Below are 21,208 nucleotides of genomic sequence, written 5' to 3' on the forward strand. Positions count from 1 at the left end.
CCTGGTGCGCTAGGCGACTGCCTAGGTCACGTAAATGGAAGCGCCGGCCCTGTTAAAGATCATGCAGGCCTGCCTCAACTTTTTCATTTTGATTATGCTAAGTGAGGTGATCCTGATATAGGACTCAATCCGAGCCCTATTTAATTAATGACAAAACTCTATATGCCTTCAGCGTGAGCAGGAACAGGCTCCCAAATAACTGTTGCTAGGGAAGTATGGAGTCAGCCTGCTTCAGAACAAGCAATCCTCTCAGCCAGCACTTGTAAGAAGCGGGTAAATCAGTCCCTTATAACCAGTTTCCATTATTCCACAGGGGATTTGGAAGTTCAGATCTCTTCCTTTCAGCTGAGGATGGTTACAGCTGCTTTTCACCACCAAGTGAAGCAAGTACCACTGCTCATCTGCAGACTGAGTGTTTGGGCACGTGAGAGAGAGTGTGTTGCCCTCAGGATGAGGAAATGAGCATTTCATCCAGAGGTCAAAGGACATACAATTCCTTTTGTCTCTTCTTTTCTTCCAGGAGAGCTGGGTTGTTTCCCCCTAAATATGAACTGTGATTTCACTCAACATCAGTGGGGGTGGGGGAGAAGGGAGTATCACTTTAGGTTTAAGGGCATTAATAACCTGAAATTACCTGAAATAACCATGGTAACAAGCTCTGAAATAATGGCAGTTGCTCATATTACCATAGTAACAGGAGTTAAAAGTGGAAATTACCTATAATCTATCTCTGTTGCTTACAGTGACAATAATATAACATATATTTTGTGAAAAATACATACATATTTTGGCTACAGTAACTGTCAGGAAGTTATTCAAAAATTATTTAAAGATATTCAAAAGGTACCAGTTATTACTGTGTTGCCATGGTTATTTCTTGCTATTAGTCTCCAGAACAGTGTGACATATAACATAGGACAATTTTATTAAAATGTAAAATTTAGTAGGGATCTATATAACAAACAAACAATAATGCCAGATTGTGTTTCTCTTAAAAAGAAAATTATTTACCAAGAATTACATTAGAAATGGAAACTCTCAACCTGTGAGCACAACCTGTGAGCACTGCTGTATGTTTGTACAGTACTGAGAGTGATTGTGTACTGAAGCTGTAGTGGATGTGATCAACCATAACTTGGTGATAAGCCTCTTGATAGTAGCTCTTTACCAGTCCAATAAGGTCTGGTTATGATAGTGAATCATAGAACATTGGAAGGGACTTCAGGACATCATCTAGTACAACCCCCTCCTCAAAGCAGGACCAATCCCCAACTAAATCATCCCAGCCTGACCTTTAAAACCTCTAAGGAAGGTAAACTTCTAATGGGGGTAAAAATAGATCAGTGTAAACTGGGGATTTCCTTGTCTACAACTGGTTATTGGTCACTGATTTCTGAAATTGGGGCTAATCCCTGGTGTAAACAAGACCTAATAAGGGTAGGTGGTGATGGAAGAGGTGGAGTTCATTCCATGTGGGGAGCCAAAGTGTTAGATTGCTGTAAGAAGAGTTGGAGTTTCAAATAGCAGATGGCAGCTGTGATTTCCCCTCTGAGTCATGATTACATCAAGCTTCTATTCAGCAGAATAACCCATAATTGATGAACAATCAGGCTGCAGTGCATGCTTTTAGGAGGGTCTGGGAACCTCTATTTGTAATGGAAAGAGGGATAAAAATACAGAAAGTCAATCCTTGCTACACAATCTTGTACCAGATTTTTACATTGGTTGTTTGTTCCAGGGATCAGAGTTCATGAGGCACACATCATACACAGATGCCGTATAGTACTGACAACACCAGATAATAAGCACTGAGTATTTAAAGCACATATTCTTTATCATGTATCAAGCAAGCTTTCATGGCATCTAGTACTTAGCAGTGTTTATAGTTAGCTTTGCTAATTACTTTGATTACCCTACTGAAAACTATATAATAAGGGGCTACGAATTCTACTGATGCTTTTTATATATATACACAATATATAAATCCTAATAACTAGGGCCAGTTGGAACAGCAAGATTTCACACTGCCCTTTGATGTCTAGAGACCTGAGGTGAGCTTCAACTGAATTCCTGAGGCAATGAAAATTAGTTATGTTTAAAGAATAACAAATATCTCCACAAAATAATTGTAGGGTAGCAGATGCTTACAAAAAGTGTCAGTACAAAAAGTACTGCCAAAACACTTTCTTCTAAGAAGCCAAAGGTACCGGCCCTTTGACTTTGGGGGATGATCTTGACCCAGAAGTTGGGTCAGCCGTTTTGATGCAAACGTGCTGAAGATTTTATCTTGAAGCAAATCTAGCTTGTTAAGTTTTAGTTACTAGAAAGCGTTTTATCTTTTTCCCTTGTAACCTTTTCTGGCTTTAATTCTTATACTTACACTCACTTAAAATCCATCTCTTTGGAATGAAATAAACTTGTTTTATTTTTAATCTAAACCAGTGCAGTGTTTGAACTGTTTGGTAACTCCAATTAAAGTAACAAACTATTGGAGAGTGATTCTTTAAAGGAGTAATAAACCTTTACATTCCTCTGGTTGTTCCGGGACAGGATGGGGATGCTTCAGAACACTGTGGGGGGAGCAGAAATTTGTAGCTGGGGATAGTGTGGAGCCACTTTACCAGCTGCTAACCAAAGAGACTAATGGAACTCTGTGGTATTGCAGGCAGGTATTCAAAGGATCCGAAGCATGGACCAGGGCTGCCCAATACATCAACAGAGTGCATGCCTGGTGCTGACTTTGGGCATCCCAGGAAGAGAGCTACAGTAACAAAGTGCTGTGAGGCACTCAGGGTTGCAGGGCAAGAGGTAACACAACTCTTCACTGATCTGGACTGCATCCCAGAATGTGACAGAGGTGCTACCATTTCTACTCATACTTAACAGCAATATTTACATTTTAATAAGTAGGGCCAGTTGAAACAGCAAGATTTCACACTGCCCCTTAATGTCTAGAGACATGAGGCAAGATCCAATTGAATTCCTGAAGCAATAAAAATTATTAATTAAAAAAAATCTTTAAAGATAATTAAATATCCCTGTAATAACCTTAGTCCCAGATTTGGACCTTAGCGTCCAAGATATGGGGGTTAGCATGAAAACCTCCAAGCTTAGTTACCAGCTTGGACCTGGTACTTGCTGCCACCACCCAAAAAATTAGAGTGTTTTGGGGCACTCTGGTCCCCCTGAAAAACCTTCCCTGGGGACCCCAAGACCCAAATCCCTTGAGTCTCACAACAAAGGGAAATAATCCTTTTTCCCTTCCCCCCTCCAGGTGCTCCTGGAGAGATACACAGACACAAGCTCTGTGAACCCAAACAGAGTGAATCTCCCTCTCTGTTCCCAATCCTGGAAACAAAAAGTACTTTCCTATTCCCCCAGAGGGAATGCAAAGTCAGGCTAGCAATCCAACACACAAATCTCCCCTTGATTTCTTCCTCCCACCAATTCCCTGGTGAGTACAGACTCAATTTCCCTGAAGTAAAGAAAAACTCCAACAGGTCTTAAAAGAAAGCTTTATATAAAAAGAAAGAAAAATAAGTACAAATGTTCTCTCTGTATTAAGATGATACAACACAGGGTCAATTGCTTAAAAGAATATTGAATAAACAGCCTTATTCCAAAAGAATACAAATCAAAGCACTCCAGCACTTATATTCATGCAAATACCAAAGAAAAGAAACCATATAACTTACTAGCTGATCTCTTTGTCCTTACACTTAGAAACAGAAGACTAGAAAGTAGAACTACTTCTCCAAAGCTCAGAGAAAGCAGGCAGCCAGAAAAACAAAGACTCAGACACTCAATTCCCTCCACCCAAAGTTGAAAAAATCCGGTTTCCTGATTGGTCCTCTGGTCAGGTGCTTCAGGTGAAAGAGACATTAACCCTTAGCTATCTGTTTATGACACGCCCCCCAAATTGCAGACAGTGGGGAAGCTCACTGGCTGCGATTTCCTTCTAGAACTTGAAAATAAAGAGATTAATACAACACATACACCTTTACATATACTTCTAAGTATATAACTAACAGACTTCTACATTTTAAGAACACTTTTTAACTACTGAATTCTGGGAAACTCTCACGGGAGAGTGCATCAGCAACTTTATTAGAAGCTCCTGTGATGTGTTGAATTTCAAAATCAAAATCTTGGAGAGCTAAACTCCAACGAAGAAGTTTCTTGTTGTTCCCCTTGGCAGTATGAAGCCACTTTAGTGCAGCATGGTCAGTTTGTAGTTGGAACCGCCGTCCCCAAACATATGGGCGTAGCTTTTTCAGGGCGTACACAATGGCATAGCATTCCTTTTCACTGACTGACCAGTGACTTTCCCTCTCAGACAGTTTCTTACTGAGAAACACGACAGGATGGAAGTTGTGATCTGTTGCTTCCTGCATGAGCACTGCTCCTATACCACGCTCAGATGCATCCGTGGTTACTAGGAATGGCTTGTCAAAGTCCGGGGCCCTGAGCACAGGGTCAGACATGAGCATTGCCTTAAGTTGGGTAAAGGCCTTTTGACACTCATCAGTCCACTTAACTGCATTTGGCTGGGTCTTTTTGGTCAGGTCGGTCAGTGGGGCAGCGATTTGGCTGTAGTGGGGTACAAATCGCCTGTAGTATCCGGCCAAGCCTAAGAAGGATTGGACCTGCTTCTTGGACCGTGGGACAGGCCACTTTTGGATAGCATCTACCTTGGCCTGTAGGGGGTTTATGGTTTCTCGACCCACCCGGTGCCCCAGGTAAGTTACTCTGTTTTGGCCTATTTGACACTTTTTGGCCTTAACAGTTAGTCCTGCCTGCCTGATGCGCTCAAAGACCTTTTCCAGGTGTAGTAGGTGTTCGGGCCAGGAGTCTGAAAAAATGGCCACATCATTGAGGTAGGCAACTGCAAATTCTCCCAGTCCAGCTAGTAGACCATCTACCAGCCTCTGGAAGGTGGCGGGTGCATTTTGAAGGCCGAAAGGAAGGACATTGAATTCATACACCCCCGCATGGGTGACGAATGCTGACCTCTCCTTGGCAGGTTCATCTAGCGGTACTTGCCAGTACCCCTTGGTTAAGTCTATTGTAGAGATGAACTGGGCCCGTCCCAACTTCTCCAATAGCTCATCGGTGCGTGGCATTGGATAGTTGTCCGGACGAGTTACAGCATTTAGCTTACGGTAGTCCACGCAAAAGCGTATTTCCCCATCGGGTTTGGGTACCAGAACCACTGGAGATGCCCATGCACTGGTAGATGAGCGGATTATACCCATCTGTAGCATGTTTTGGATCTCCCGTTCTATAGCAGCTTGGGCATGAGGAGACACTCGGTAGGGTGGGGTTCTGATTGGGTGAGCATTACCTGTATCAATGGAGTGGTATGCCCGTTCAGTCCATCCTGGGGTGGCTGAGAACAATGGGGCGAAGCTAGTGCACAGCTCCTTGATTTGTTGCCGCTGCAGACGTTCCAGGGTGGTTGAGAGGTTCACCTCGTCCACGCCACCGTCTTTTTTCCCGTCGTAGTAGACACCGTCAGGCCACTCAGCATCATCTCCCTGGACTGTAAACTGACAAACCTGTAAATCTCTGGAATAGAAAGGCTTGAGAGAATTAACATGGTACACTTTTGGCTTTAGTGAGGAATTGGGAAATGCTATGAGGTAGTTTACAGCTCCCAGGCGCTCTTGGACCGTGAATGGCCCTTCCCATGATGCTTCCATCTTATGGGCCTGTTGCGCCTTCAAGACCATAACCTGGTCTCCTACCTTGAAGGAACGTTCTCTGGCATGTCTGTCATACCAGGCCTTTTGCTCTTCTTGAGCATCCTTTAGGTTCTCTCTAGCAAGGGCTAAAGAGTGTTGGAGGGTGCTTTGTAGGTTGCTTACAAAGTCCAGAATGTTAGTTCCTGGAGAAGGCGTAAACCCCTCCCATTGCTGCTTCACCAACTGTAATGGCCCCTTAACCTCGTGACCATACACAAGTTCAAATGGTGAAAACCCTAAACTGGGATGTGGTACAGCCCTGTAGGCAAACAGCAACTGCTGCAACACTAGGTCCCAATTATTGGAGAATTCGTTGATGAATTTTCGTATCATGGCCCCCAAAGTTCCATTGAACCTTTCAACCAGGCCATTGGTTTGATGGTGGTACGGGGTGGCAACCAAGTGATTCACCCCATGAGTTTCCCACAGTTTTTCCATGGTCCCTGCCAGGAAATTAGACCCTGAATCTGTAAGGATGTCAGAGGGCCAACCTACCCTGGCAAAGATGTCTGTTAGGGCCAGGCACACAGTGTTAGCCCTGGTGTTGCCTAGAGCTACTGCTTCTGGCCATCGGGTAGCAAAGTCCACTAAAGTCAGTACGTACTGCTTTCCTCTGGGCGTCTTTTTTGGGAAAGGGCCCAGAATATCCACAGCTACTCGCTGAAATGGGACCTCAATTATGGGGAGTGGCTGGAGAGGGGCCTTGACCTGGTCTTGAGGCTTACCCACTCTTTGGCATACCTCACAAGACCGGACATACTTGGCAACGTCCTTGCCCATCCCCTCCCAGTGGAAGGACTTCCCCAACCGGTCCTTGGTTCTGTTCACCCCAGCATGGCCACTGGGATGATCATGGGCTAAGCTTAAGAGCTTCCCCCGGTACTTAGTTGGAACCACCAACTGTTTTTGCGGCTGCCATTCTTCCCGGTGTCCACCAGAAAGAATTTCCTTGTACAAAAGTCCTTGGTCTATAACAAACCGGGATCGATTAGAAGAGCTGAGAGGCGGTGGGGTGCTCCGTGCCGCTGCCCAAGCTTTCTGAAGGCTGTCATCCGCTTCCTGCTCAGCCTGGAACTGTTCCCTTGAGGCTGGGGTCACCAGTTCTTCCTCAGACTGTGGACTTGGGCTTGGTCCCTCTGGAAGCGATGTAGGTGATGGGGTTGTTTCCGTTGCTGGTGAACCGCTCTCCGCTGGTGCACCTGAGGGTATTTCAGGCTCTGGCTGAGCCTTTTGGGTATGGCTGTCTGTTGCTTTTGCCAGTTTTGGCTCGCTGGCGCCCTCTGGCGTTGAGTTTGAAGATGTAGTTGCACTTGCTGGTGCTGGTTGTTGTTCCAGTTCCGGGCCTGGGACTGGAGATGCTGTGGCTGTTTCAGTGGTAGGCATGGAATCCGGGTCCACTACCTCTGTCTGGGTCTCTGGTAACACAGACGGGGCCTCTGTGGACGGCTCAGGAACAGGAATGGGTCTGGAAGCTTGCCTGGTTTGGCTACGTGTAACCATTCCCACTCTCTTGGCCCGCCTCACCTGGTTGGCCAAGTCTTCCCCCAGTAGCATGGGGATAGGATAATTGTCATAGACTGCAAAAGTCCACATTCCTGACCAGCCTTTGTACTGGACAGGCAGTTGAGCTGTAGGCAAGTCTACAGCTTGTGACATGAAGGGGTAAATTGTCACTTTGGCCTTTGGGTTGATGAATTTGGGGTCAACGAAGGATTGGTGGATAGCTGACACTTGTGCCCCCGTGTCTTTCCATGCAGTAACCTTCTTTCCGCCCACTCTCAAATTTTCCCTTCGCTTCAAGGGTATTTGAGAGGCATCCGGGCCTGGGGATCTTTGGGGTGATGGTGGTGTAATGAATTGCACTTGCATGGTGTTCTTGGGACACTTGGCCTTGATATGTCCCAGTTCATTACACTTAAAGCATCTTCCATCTGATGGGTCACTGGGCCGAGGTGAGTTACTGGAGACTGGTGAGGTTGAAGGGTAGGGTATCTGTGGCTTTACTTGGGTGGTATGTGGGGTCTTTGGCTGTCCTCGGTTGTAGGGTTTATGGTCTGTGTGCCCCCTGGGGTAATCGTTCCCCTTGACAGTAGCTTTTTTGCTTTCTGCCAGTTCCATCCATTTGGCTTCAATCTCCCCCGCCTCAGCGATATCTTTGGGATTTCCATCTTGTATGTACCGTGTGATGTCTTCAGGAACACCATCCAAGAACTGTTCCATTTGTATGAGGAGGTTGAGTTCTTCCAAGGTTTGAATGTTGTTTCCTGTTATCCAGGCCTCATAGTTTTTTGCAATGTAGTAGGCGTGTTTGGGAAATGACACCTCGGGTTTCCACTTTTGGGTTCTGAAGCGCCGACGGGCATGATCTGGGGTTATCCCCATCCTGTATCTGGCCTTGGTTAGAAAAAGTTTATAGTCATTCATTTGCTGCTTAGGCATTTCAGCTGCCACCTCTGCTAAAGGTCCACTGAGCTGTGACCTCAATTTTACCATGTACTGGTCTTCGGGAATCTTGTACCCAAGACAAGCTCTTTCAAAATTTTCCAAGAAGGCCTCGGTGTCATCACCTGCCTTGTAGGTGGGAAATTTCCTGTGCTGTGGAGCAATAATTGGCGCCGGGTTGTTAGGGTTGGCTGGCACATGCAGCCCAGCTTTTGCCAACTCCAGTTCATGTTTCCTCTGTTTTTCCTTCTCTTCCATTTCTTTTTGTTGCTTTTCCATTTCTCGGCGGTGGGCCAACTCTTCTTCTGCTTGTTTCCTTCGGTAGGCCACCTCTTCTTCTTCTAGTTTTCTTTTGTGTGCTGCCTCCTTGGCTGCCTCTTTGGCTGCCTGTTCTCTTTGGTAGGCTGCCTCTTTGGCTGCCTGTTCTCTTTGGTAGGCTGCCTCTTTGATCTGTTCTTCTCTTTCTTTCATCTCCATCTCTTTTTGTTTTATTTCCAGTTGTCGCCTGTGTTCAGCTTTTTTGATTTGTTCTTCGGCGTCAATTTTTGCCTTAGAAGTCATGGTTCCTGTTTTCTTGTGTTGGGGTGCCCTCCGGTGTTTATCTTCTGAACTGCAGGCTCTGTTCCCTCCTGGAGTCTGCCTAGCAACAGTGCTTTTTTCCTTTTCTCTCTCTAGCTAATGTTCAATGAAGGGAAACCAGAAAAACCACTTTATTTGCATGCCTATAAGTGCTGGTACTTGCCTCCTAATGGGAGGGCTATTGCATGACAAAAGACCCTTAACATGCAAGCCACAAACTGAGAGAGAGAGCAGAAAAAAAAATTCTCTCTGGTTCCCTTTTAAAACCAACTGCTTCTCTCTGCTAAAAAGCCCTTAGCAGAGAAAAGAAAAATATAATATTTCTACTGGCTTCTGGATTCTGTCTATCTCCCACCAGCTGCCACTCATGTAATAACCTTAGTCCCAGATTTGGACCTTAGCGTCCAAGATATGGGGGTTAGCATGAAAACCTCCAAGCTTAGTTACCAGCTTGGACCTGGTACTTGCTGCCACCACCCAAAAAATTAGAGTGTTTTGGGGCACTCTGGTCCCCCTGAAAAACCTTCCCTGGGGACCCCAAGACCCAAATCCCTTGAGTCTCACAACAAAGGGAAATAATCCTTTTTCCCTTCCCCCCTCCAGGTGCTCCTGGAGAGATACACAGACACAAGCTCTGTAAACCCAAACAGAGTGAATCTCCCTCTCTGTTCCCAATCCTGGAAACAAAAAGTACTTTCCTATTCCCCCAGAGGGAATGCAAAGTCAGGCTAGCAATCCAACACACAAATCTCCCCTTGATTTCTTCCTCCCACCAATTCCCTGGTGAGTACAGACTCAATTTCCCTGAAGTAAAGAAAAACTCCAACAGGTCTTAAAAGAAAGCTTTATATAAAAAGAAAGAAAAATAAGTACAAATGTTCTCTCTGTATTAAGATGATACAACACAGGGTCAATTGCTTAAAAGAATATTGAATAAACAGCCTTATTCCAAAAGAATACAAATCAAAGCACTCCAGCACTTATATTCATGCAAATACCAAAGAAAAGAAACCATATAACTTACTAGCTGATCTCTTTGTCCTTACACTTAGAAACAGAAGACTAGAAAGTAGAACTACTTCTCCAAAGCTCAGAGAAAGCAGGCAGGCAGAAAACAAAAGACCTTAGACACTCAATTCCCTCCACCCAAAGTTGAAAAAATCCGGTTTCCTGATTGGTCCTCTGGTCAGGTGCTTCAGGTGAAAGAGACATTAACCCTTAGCTATCTGTTTATGACAATCCCCACTAAATAAATATATGGGAGCAGACACTTACAAAAATACTGTCAAATCTCCATTTCCATGCTACAAGTGAGAGATTTAACTTTGATAATTCCTCCAGTGTTTTATAAACTGCATGTATTTATGTAGTAATGAAAAAATATAAACCTGCACATATTTCATTGCAGGGGAAACAAATGAAGGCAAGTCTGATGAAGCTTGTGTTTAATCATGAAATGTGGAACATTTGGCTGCAGTGAATTAGCCATTTGTCTTACTAATGCAAAGCATCAAGAGAGCTGGAGGCCCAGTGGACAAATTCACGGCTTTGTGTATGTGTGCCCTCCAGGGACCTTGGAATGAATTCAGAATGGGCACAAAAAGACCTGCTCTTTGGGTCCCAGCTTATATCTTTGTCAATGTGGTCCCACAGTTCCACAATAAAAAAAATCCAGCATATCAATCAGGAATGACACACAATTTGGGTCACAAGAAAATGAATAAGGCACAATGAGGTTTTGTTGCAGGATGATTTGTCATATGGCTTCCACAGATAAGAAATCCACTGTAGCTCTCATCCTAGTTACAGCATATCGCACAAGCCGTTGTCTCTCCTGCACACACTTCACAGGGCTTGCCGTGCTGTAGTCACATGTTTCTTTATTTTTTTTTAAAAAGCAACCAGGGGTGAGGGAGTACTGGCTGGGTTTCAATACCAGAACATTTAAACAATCATCTCTTTTAATGAAAGTCAATGTTTGGATTAACTCATTTCTTCTTTCATTAACACAAACTGTATCCATTAAATTGGACCATTTCTAAAAGCTTCATTAATATTTGAAGCTCGCTAGATAAGGAGGCAGCAGCTATATTAATCTTTTCATCTGCATGGTACCAATGAGATTATCAGCATTCTGTTCCACCAGGCCTTCCCCAAACCCACACATTCCAATCATATATCATGACACTGTCAGATAACTTTTGACTAAATTAATGGACTATGATTTAATTTCTTGTGGATCTCTCCAAGTTGCTGAAGGCATTTATTCCTGCATTTTTTTCCATCTTGCTAACTATTTATCCCTGTTTTGCAATGGCTGGGCCAGCTCTGATCTGAGTTTGCTTTTCACTAGCATTAAATTTTGAATTGAGCACACCTATTTCTTGAGGATTACATATGGCCATTAAAAATGCTTGTGGTGCTTTTACACACCTAGGGAGGACTGTGAGTCGAGGAGTCCTGGCTAAATTCCAGTTAGTCTGTTATATTCTGCCTCTGAAGACATTTCCCTGTAGTTATAAATGGCTAGGCAGCAGTTCTCAAATTCTGGTCCCTAGAGCCTTGTCTGGCATCGTGCAGAATGTAACCATTTGAGAGCCATGCTTTAGGGGACTGGGAAACGAGGTGGTGTGTTGGAGGGAATCTCTGTGGTATGAAGAAGTCAGCATTATGAAAAAGCTATAGAACCATTCACATAAGTTATACTTCATCTTCTGTGCTGAACTGTTGTGTTTCTGTAGTGTGACTACAGAATCATTGAATAACTGGGGCTCTGGACATAATAACGCTTATACTCTATTTATGGTATTTAAGGAATCTCCTGGGCCATAGATATATTTTCACAAGAGGTTCTTGCTTCTCTTCAATCAAGTCAACTTGGGGAGGAGGAGAAAGTGTGTGTAAGGACAAGGTCTGAAAAATACTAGAAGCCCACTTGTGTCACCCTTAATTTTTTGTCACCCTTAATTTTATGCATGTGAGTAGCCCATTCAACTCACTCTGAACACAGTTAGACGTGAGTATGTCTTTGTTGGTTTGGAAACTTAATTTGTACATATATTTTTGCATGTTTGATTAGGTTGTAAATGCTTTGGGGCAAGGACTGTATTTTAGTACATGCTTGTACAGCGCCTAAGTCAGTGGGACCTTGATTCTTACTGGAGTTTTCAAGTGCTGCCACAATACAAATATATTAATTTTATATGAATTACTTCTTTCACTAAATGGAAGAATACAATGGAGGGTTACATAGCATCCTGGTAGCTCTCTGGCTGAGAGCACAATAATAGCACTGGTATTATTAGCTCTGAGATGGAGCTGACGAATCAATCTCTCTAGGAAAATACATCTCTTTTGAAAACTTATTGCAATTAAAATTGGGTGGATATTTGAATAACCCATCCTGCTTGAGGTCCTATTTAAATATTAGTGATCATGAATATGACTAATGAAATGCAAATAGCTTAAATATCATGCTATTGGGACATGTTTTAAAAAACTAAAATAGAACAATTTAGGTCTAGCAATTTTCTTTTCTTTCCTTGCATCCCACAACCTCCTATTACTCTTCCATCTCCTGTCCCCATGACCTGGGAGTTAGAATTCCCCTTCAGGCCCTCCACTTCACCCTGCAATCTGCATCGACCCCGTGATAATCCATGCGTGTTATCATAGCACCCTGTCTGCCATTCTACATTGACCCCTGATCTTCTACTCTGAAAATGTGAAACTCATTGATCAGCTGCATTCCATGTCCCCCTTTGTACCCAATCCACTAGAAATATGGGTCTGTTAGAGCCCATAGCTCCACATCCTGGCTGTTTAGCTCAAGCTGTAGAGCAGGCATAAGCAACCTATGGCATGCACGCCGAAGGCGGCACACAAGCTCATTTTCAGTGGCACTCACACTGCCTGGGTCCTGGCCACCAGTCCGGGGGGCTCTGCATTTTAATTTAATTTTAAATGAAGCTTCTTAAACATTTTAAAAACCTTATTTACTTTACATACAACAATAGTTTAATTATATATTATAGACTTACAGAAAGAGACCTTCTAAAAACGTTAAAATATATTATCAGCACATATTACCGGCACACGACACCTTAAATTAGAGTGAATAAATGAAGACTCGGCACACCACTTCTGAAAGGTTGCCGACCCCTGCTGTAGAAACTCATGCTTTAACTCTGAAGGTTCCCTGGTCAGTCCTTGGTGGTAGCTAAGGTGATGGCTGTTATAGCTGAATTACCTAGGGGGTTGCCACTGAGCAACATTCAGGCATCCAGTGAGTGTCAGAGAGTCCATGACTTTAATAAAAAAGCCAAGTGCAGAGCTACAGAAATGCTGCCAGAAACAAGTCTGTGCCCCAGAGAGAGGTCACACAGAGGCAGAAACGTCACAGACTGGGAGACAGAAAGCCAAGAGCATTATGGGAGGCTACAACAGGGAGAGAAAGGGGTGAAGGGATCCAGGGATGGTTGAGAGAGTGGAAATCAAGAGCAATCTCAAACCACCTAACTCAAAACTGGAACTTGATATGCAGATATGTGCACAGCCTTGTAACACACCTGTCAGCACAGGGGAAAGCCAACTATTCTAGCACTGAAACCAGTAAAGCTCCAGTGTTTGGTTCATGATGAAATAATCTCTCTCAAGTGGTTGCCTCAGGTCACCTTTCTCTGTAATGAAACTCCCACCTAGTCAAGCAACTGACATGAAGCACAGCATGCAGATAGACAGACAGATGGCAGCATAGACATAGCTCTGTGTCCCTTATAAGAGACAAGAAGGGTGTTTGATTTGTTTATCTGCTTCAGTTGAGTTGTGTGTGTGTGTGTGTGTGTGTGTGTATAATATTTATTCCTGTATTTTGGAAAGGGAGGGGAAATGGTTTCAGACACAAAAAGTAAGGTCTACCCACTATGATAAATCTTAATTGTTCTTGCTACCTTCCAGTTCCTTCAACCTCTGGGTGTAAATTGGATGAATCTGAGAAGTTTTCCAGACTCATTTTTCTCTTTTATTTCTTTTAAGTGACGTGCTATACATGGTACCATTGGTAAGGTTTCTTCTCACTTTAATGTCAGATGTGTCTAATGGTTAGATCACAGAATGGGGAGTAGTCACCAGTTCCAGGCCCAATTCAGCTAGGTGTTTAAGCACAAACTTAACTTTAAAAAGATTAGTAGTCTCACTGATGGCAATCAGAGACTACTTGTGGGTAATGTTAATCACATGCTTAAGTTCCATACTGCAAATGACTTGCTGTGTGATCCAGAGAAAGTCTTTGAGTCTGTTTTGGAAAAGGGGTGTGATGAGATTTTGGTCCCATGCCTTATGGGTACTACTGAGAGCTGTCTGAGAGGTGTTGAGAAACCCTAACATCTATGGATTTCAACACCTTGCAATATCAGGCTCTTTGTGAGGTTTAATATATATTTTTCAAGAGTTTTCAAAGGCAAATTATTCTATAGTACAAATGATTAATATGTAGCAGAGCTGTGTGAATTCCTCCAAGCTCAAACACAGTGAAAGGCCAAAAAATTACCACCTTGTCTCTCTAGTATCCTGGGACTGACACAGCTACAATTACACTGCATGTAACAATGGAAGTCTTAATTTTGGCACATGACTCCTGGTGCAACTCTATTAGCAGCACTTCAGATGTTGGAGGCCAAAGCTCAGCAAGCCAGATTGAGGACACCAGAATTATTTTTTCAGTCGCTAACCACTACTCCCACTGAAGAAATTAAGGTGACATATATAAAATGGATGAAAGGAAATGGTTTCTTGTTTGCAGGATGAGAGACAAAATCTTTGTAGGATTAAAAAATAAACCCCAAAACTAAACCGGGCATTTGTTCAAATAATCTGAATAATATCGGCACTGCCAATACAGCTAAGATAAAGTTACAGTGGGTTTACATGGGTACAAAAATGCTTCCAGCATAATTGGTAGCATTTTATACTGGGTCTGCACAAGTGAAAGTGGATACACAAAGTGCAAGGCAGTGGGGAATTGGGCCCAGTGTCTATAAATCCTCATATTCTAGATCATAAACTGCATCACAAGGTGCCAGGGAGATGTCTCATCCCCATTGTATACGGGGTTAAAACCAGCAATGTTCCCCTCTTCTTGCACAGGTAAGAAGTGGGTGGAAGCATGCCTGTGGGAAGACAGGGCTTCACGTAAAGGTGCTCATTGAACCCCATGCTGGGGAATCTCTGTGTGTGTTTTGCTAATGGTAACTTGTTTTAATGCTGATTATCATTGCTGTCTTATTTTGGCAGTGTCACCCTACCAGTTTACAAGCTGATCAGAAATTGAAGTTTACAAGCTGATCAGCAATTGAAGGCAGGAAGACATTTCTTCCACCCTGATGTGGTACACTGGCAGTGTTTTGTGCTTTTCTCTGAGGCATCTGACATTAGGTAATGTTGGAGAAAAAATATCAGACTAGATGGATCATGTGGTTGGTTTGATTATGGCAGTTCCTGTGAAATGGTGTAGACGTAGTAATAATTCTTACTAACCGACATTGTCAGTTAGGAATGAGGGAGCAAATAAGCCATATAGGAATTGTTTAACCCTTCATTCATCTTATAAAGTAAACTGAAACTCTTTTCTGTACTAAAGATATTTTTTCCCTTCCTTAGTGGTCTTTGCTGGTCCCCTCTGGCATCATTTAAATGTGACAAGCTTCTGTGTTATGCTGTCTCTGATGCTTCTATCTCATTATCTGAGCTCCTTCACTAATGGAGAAGTCACAATGGGAAACTGAAATGCTCTTGGTACAGTAGCTGAGCATATGGCAGGAGAAAATATTCAAATGATCCTTGAGGCCTCCAAAATGGTAACAGTTGTGTCAGCTTCTCCACCGTACCTATTGTCATTCTCAGCTGCTTGGCCATACCGCCTTTGTCTTCATAGTTTCATTTTACCAGAAGCTGTTTTTCCCCTTAAAGGGGTGATTCACTGCTGATATTCCCATATGTCCATCATCTTTCTCTCAGCTGATGTTTTAGGTAGCAGATGGTTTACATAGTTGCTGTATGCATGTACCAGATTTTTGGCTACTTTACTGTGGCACATTAGCAGTGGATGATGGTAAGAGGAGATGATCTTGGATTATAATTGAAATTGAATTTTCAATGAGCTTTGCAGGGACTCTGATGTGTACCTAACCTCCAAGTTATTATTATTTTTTCTTTCAGACTTACTTCCAGTGTCCCTTTTCAGCAGTGGTACTAGATATTTAGAAATGGATTTTTCAGTTAGCATTTTCCCTAGCTCTGAATGAAGATCAGATTTTATTTATTCTTCTTCACAAGAATGAAATATGGTACTGGATGGAATTAAGAGGGTAGGCATCATCGCAGTAAAGGGCTTAACACTTCTTTTCCCTTTAGTTTTCTTCACTGGTCATTTGATATAATCCTGTTAATAAAAACTGATGATGGTGCATGAATATGCTTTTCTCAGGTTAGTTTATAGTATAGGAGGAGAACTCTGTCTAGGTCCTTATATGGCTTCCATCATCATAGTATTTGAGCATCTGGAGAAGGACCTGTGGCTGTGCTCAGTAGTACTATGAATGTTTCGTAATGAGTACTCACTGGAGATCTGAACACTTCCAAACTTGGGAAACTTTAGATCTCAATATAAACTCTAGGGCTGTTTCCATCTCAATAATGAGCTCAGCCAAAAGTCTGAATCCCAAAACTTTGAGTAAGTCTAGGTGTGCATCTGCACTTTGTATAGGCTCCTATGTGTGAAGCTGACTGAACCAAATTCCTAGATCCAAGCACCAATGAAATTTGGAAGAGTTTTGAGCAGGATCCAATTTTTGTCTTATGCCATCTCTAATCTTGAAACTGTTTCTTTTTTTCCCTTCAAGAGATGGTCTTCTGATGAATGGTATCCAACATGGAGGTGTTGGCTAGACCTGGTCTGTTGAGTGGGAAACTCCAAGAACTCAAAAACTGATTTGGTTCCAAATTGAGATGAAAAATCAAAAGCTCTGAATTTTCACAAAGTGAATTATTTTGAAATATATAATATATAATTTATATATAAATATATAATTTTTACTGCTTTGAAACATTTCATTTTGACTTTCATTTCAACTTTTGTTATATTATTACTTATTTTATTATAACGTAAAAGACAAAACAATACAGTCTAAACAAAATGTTTAGAACATGGTAAATTTTGACAAAATTGATACATTTCTGTGAAAAATTTTGATTTCACTGAATCAGCTAAATGAAATATTGTTCCAGCAGAATTTTCTTGACCAACTCTAATGCTTGCTTGCTCATTTATCTTAGACTTGATTCATAGATGGGAAACTGCAGGGCTCATTAGAGTGTCAGATTCGGACAGTTCTGTCTCTCTGTATTTATTTTATCTATGAAAATTATTTTGGCCTCTCTAGATATGTATAATTTTTCTAATTACTGTTATAGGATGGCCTACTAAACAGTATTGTCTCTCTTTTTTTTTTAAACTTAACAGCAAATGTATTTAAAAAGAGACATTTAACTATAGAACAGAAAGTTTCATAGGTTCTATTCAAATAGCAAGAGTTTTATGAATGATTTTCTGTTTAACATACCCCTCAAGGCAGTAGGCAACATATTTATAAACATTATAAAATAAAATTTTAAGATTGGTGTGCCAATAGAATTGCACCAAAAATCCATTATACTCAGTAGAATTGCACTAGGGTTGGTATTGACCCTGTAGTAATAATTTGAAAGCTTCTTGAAATTCAAACTAGATTAAGCACAGTGAGAGGAGCCAGTATTATCTCTCAAATATGACTGTAGAGTGAACTCAAGAAAAAAAAAACATCACAGAGCTTTAGCTTGTCCAACAATTTCCATACATTTCTTGAGGATGAAAGCTGGTGGATAAGAACACACAAATTACTGCTAGGATCCTCTCTATCTTCATGCACTGACTGTGCATTAAAGAATCTTCTGCACCCTCTGGAGTTCTTCCACGTGTCTTAATGCTGGTGGCCAATAAGCACCTCTGCAAACTATTCATAAGAGTTCTGATCAGAATGTTTTCATTAGCTGGCATTAGTACTCAGGACAATGTCCATGCAATCATTACTAACTGTTTGAGCTTCCCTTTCCACTTTCAGAGGGATTGGCTGACGTCCAGGTGTATTTAGTAGAGAAAGAACTTTAAATGAGTGGTATGTACATATATGTTTTGAAAAATACTTCTTTAAATCAGTATTGTAGCAATTATATAAAGTCAGCATTGTCCAATCTGTAACTTCAATAGGATGTTGGCTTTGGGTTTGATGAAATCATATTAGGATCAAGCACTCATATAGAGAGTGGGTTATTTAGGATCTGCAAGGGAAGTTGATATGTTTGACCATACTTAACACTCATTTAATCAGTAGGATCTTCTCAAGATCAGTGTCTCTTGCTGGGTCTATTGCTGTATTCAAGATTTTGTCCAGTATTCCCTCCTATGGTACCTAAATTTTTCAGGGTACAAAACCTTGAGCTCTGTTCCAGGCTACTTGAAGACATAAAAGCTCATGGTCCAGTTGTATAGATGTAAATCTGAAGTAATTAAAATCTGAAATAATTAGGTTAGTGTGTTTACTTGTAAAGATTTACCACCTCTAGTCCTATATACTAGGTACTTTAAATACCTGTAATATTTAAAGCAACCAATCAAAATTTTGCCTTTACAATATTAACATAAATCAACTGAATTATATTAAGTTTTTCAGCTTATCAACCTACTCCCTCCTCCATTTGCCTGGACAAGAAGATGAGCTTTGCAGTGTGCCTGGAAAGTTAGTAAATTTGAGTTCTAAGGTGCCTAAGGGAAAGCCAATTCCAAAATCAAGGGGCTGTCACAGAAAATGTCCAATAGCTGCTTCTGTTTTAAACTAGAGGTGATCCGGATTAAGTGCCTCCATTAATCATAACTATGGTGGCACTACAAAGGAAGATGTTTTTATATTTCATGGCATACAAACAGAAAAATAGATTAAAAACTTAGAATACTCTTTCTGGAAGGTTGCAAAGTAACACTACTTTATTTCTTAAAATCCAGAACCCTAACACACACAAACCAAAACCACAGAGACAAAAGCAGGGTGCTCCCTAAGGCAGAGAGGCACAACTCATCCCACCTTGATCTGGGCTGGCTCTTTGCAGACTGATTACTGCTAAATCCAGATTGCACACGTCCCTACTGAGCCAACTTAGCCTGAAAACAGGACCAGTAAACCTCTTACAAACAAAGTGATAGATTGTAATTGTAACATGGTTTTCAATGCACCACAGGAGAGAGATGGTCTGTCAGGTAACCAGATTCAAAGCCATTTAGCCTCCCAAGAGTTGAAACTAACATCTTGAATGCCGCCTGGAAAACTGAGAGCCAGTGCAGATCCTAGAGCACTAGTGTAATATTGTCCCTGTGTGAAACACCCGCAGATGTATTCTGCACAAGTTTCAGCTGAAAATGTTTTCTCTTGTAGCCCTATGTAAAGTGCACTGTAGTATCTTGAAGTATCTAACACATAGCTAATTGAGACCATCTGAAAGGGCAAGTCAAATTCTTCTAGTTAAGTGCAGATGGAAAAAATGCGCTGTTAGCTACTGCTGCTACCTACCCACCTAGGAATAAACCAGGATCTAATAAGCTTCCCAGATTATGAACTAAAGTAGCAATTACAGACATACTCTAACTTTTCTGGCAGCTTCCCACAACCTACCAATGTTATCTCTGTTTATCTGGATTAAGCTATGGCTCACTAACCCTTATGTATGTCTCCAGTCTCTCAGAAGTGGTTTGTTCCACTGTATTGGCTGGATCAGATGTAAGATATGTAGCACTGGGTGTCAGGAGACTCTTGAATACACAATGGTCTGTCTCCCTGCACTAACTCTTCCGATATCTTCATTAATGTTGAATAGCAAGGGTGACAAAATGGACTCCTGCAGCACCCCATGGGAGAGGTCCCTTGTGGCACTACCCTGTGGGACCTCTTGGAAAGACAAGAATGTGGCCACTTAGAGCAAATATGTTTATGCTTGAAAGTGACTGCAAATGTGTGGGTAAAATCTTGTGGTTAGTGATAGTAAAAAATAAATAAATCAGGTGATAAATAAAAGATCTTTAGGATCATCGGCATTTGATCCATTGCTTACAAGAGATAATCAATCAGTGCAGCCAATGCAGTTTCAGTCTTATTTGCCCAGGTGACTGATGGGTCAAGAAAAACTGAAACCACTAGAGCTGCACAGTCAAGACATTCTCTCTGATCTTTGCCAAAAACAAGAGACTAGAAACAACTGGAACAGTTAGAAAGACTGCCAAAATCAAGAGACAGTTGTCTCATGTGCAGAGGCCCCACAGCAAATTTGCTAAGAGTACCTGCACCTTTGAAGCTCCCACCCCAGCAATCTCCTACCTTGGTGCAGTTTTGACCTGCTCAGCCAACAGACCCAATACTCACTGCTGACCTTCACCAACAATGAAGAATGTAGTTGTCACCTGCAATCCATGGCCTGGAGTACCCACAGCATTTCCAGAACCTCACTAAATAACATTGGCCAAAACGCTAACGAGGTAAAGTTAGTATCTGTACCCTATAGATACTGAGCTGTCCCCACTGCAGTAAATAGGTCAGTGGAGTTATTACGTGACCAGAGGTCCATGGGAGTCACTCTGGATTTATACTTGTGTAACCAAGGCCTTCTCTATAAACCAGTGCATTTTTAATCAGTTTAAAAACTGATTTAATAAAATAGTTGAAAATCCTATGTGGACTCTCTTAATTCAATTTAAACTTGGCTTACGTAGGGTTTTGTATCACTTTAGCTAAATCAGTTTAAAATTACACCTTTAATTAAATTGGTGCCACTTCAAATGTAGACAAGACCTCACAAAATATCTGGGTAACTGTCTCTTGGCCTGTGTTTATCTGTTGATTTTTATCTCAGAAAGAAAGAGTCCTTTGTTCAGAACTTCTTGCTATTGCATTCAGTAGTCTGGTTTCTCTACATCATAGTTATGGGAAAAAACTTTTTCTTTCTCTAAATGAAAATGGTTGAGTCTTTTAGAGTTCTGTAGAAACATTTGTTGTCATCCAGCTTAATGGTCTTCCATAGCCATTTCTCAGTAAAAGCTCTCAAGATGGGAGGTCCTATCCCTTGAGTTGGCATTACCACTCTGATATTTGTGGATCATATTGTATTTGTTTTTTCAGTTGGCTTTTTACTATTTTTAGCCCAAACCTCGAATCTTATGTTTTTTTCATGATCATCATCCTCATCATGATGGCAAATTCCAAAGGGACGTGGCCTCCTTGCAGACAGATCACCACTGGATCAGTCTTTGTATTAGTTCTTAAAGTGGACTGGCTGGCTATTCAAGTTATGTCTGTCACTGGCAATCT

Source organism: Gopherus flavomarginatus, chromosome 4 (assembly GCF_025201925.1).
Source record: "Gopherus flavomarginatus isolate rGopFla2 chromosome 4, rGopFla2.mat.asm, whole genome shotgun sequence".
Lineage (NCBI taxonomy): Eukaryota > Metazoa > Chordata > Testudines > Testudinidae > Gopherus > Gopherus flavomarginatus.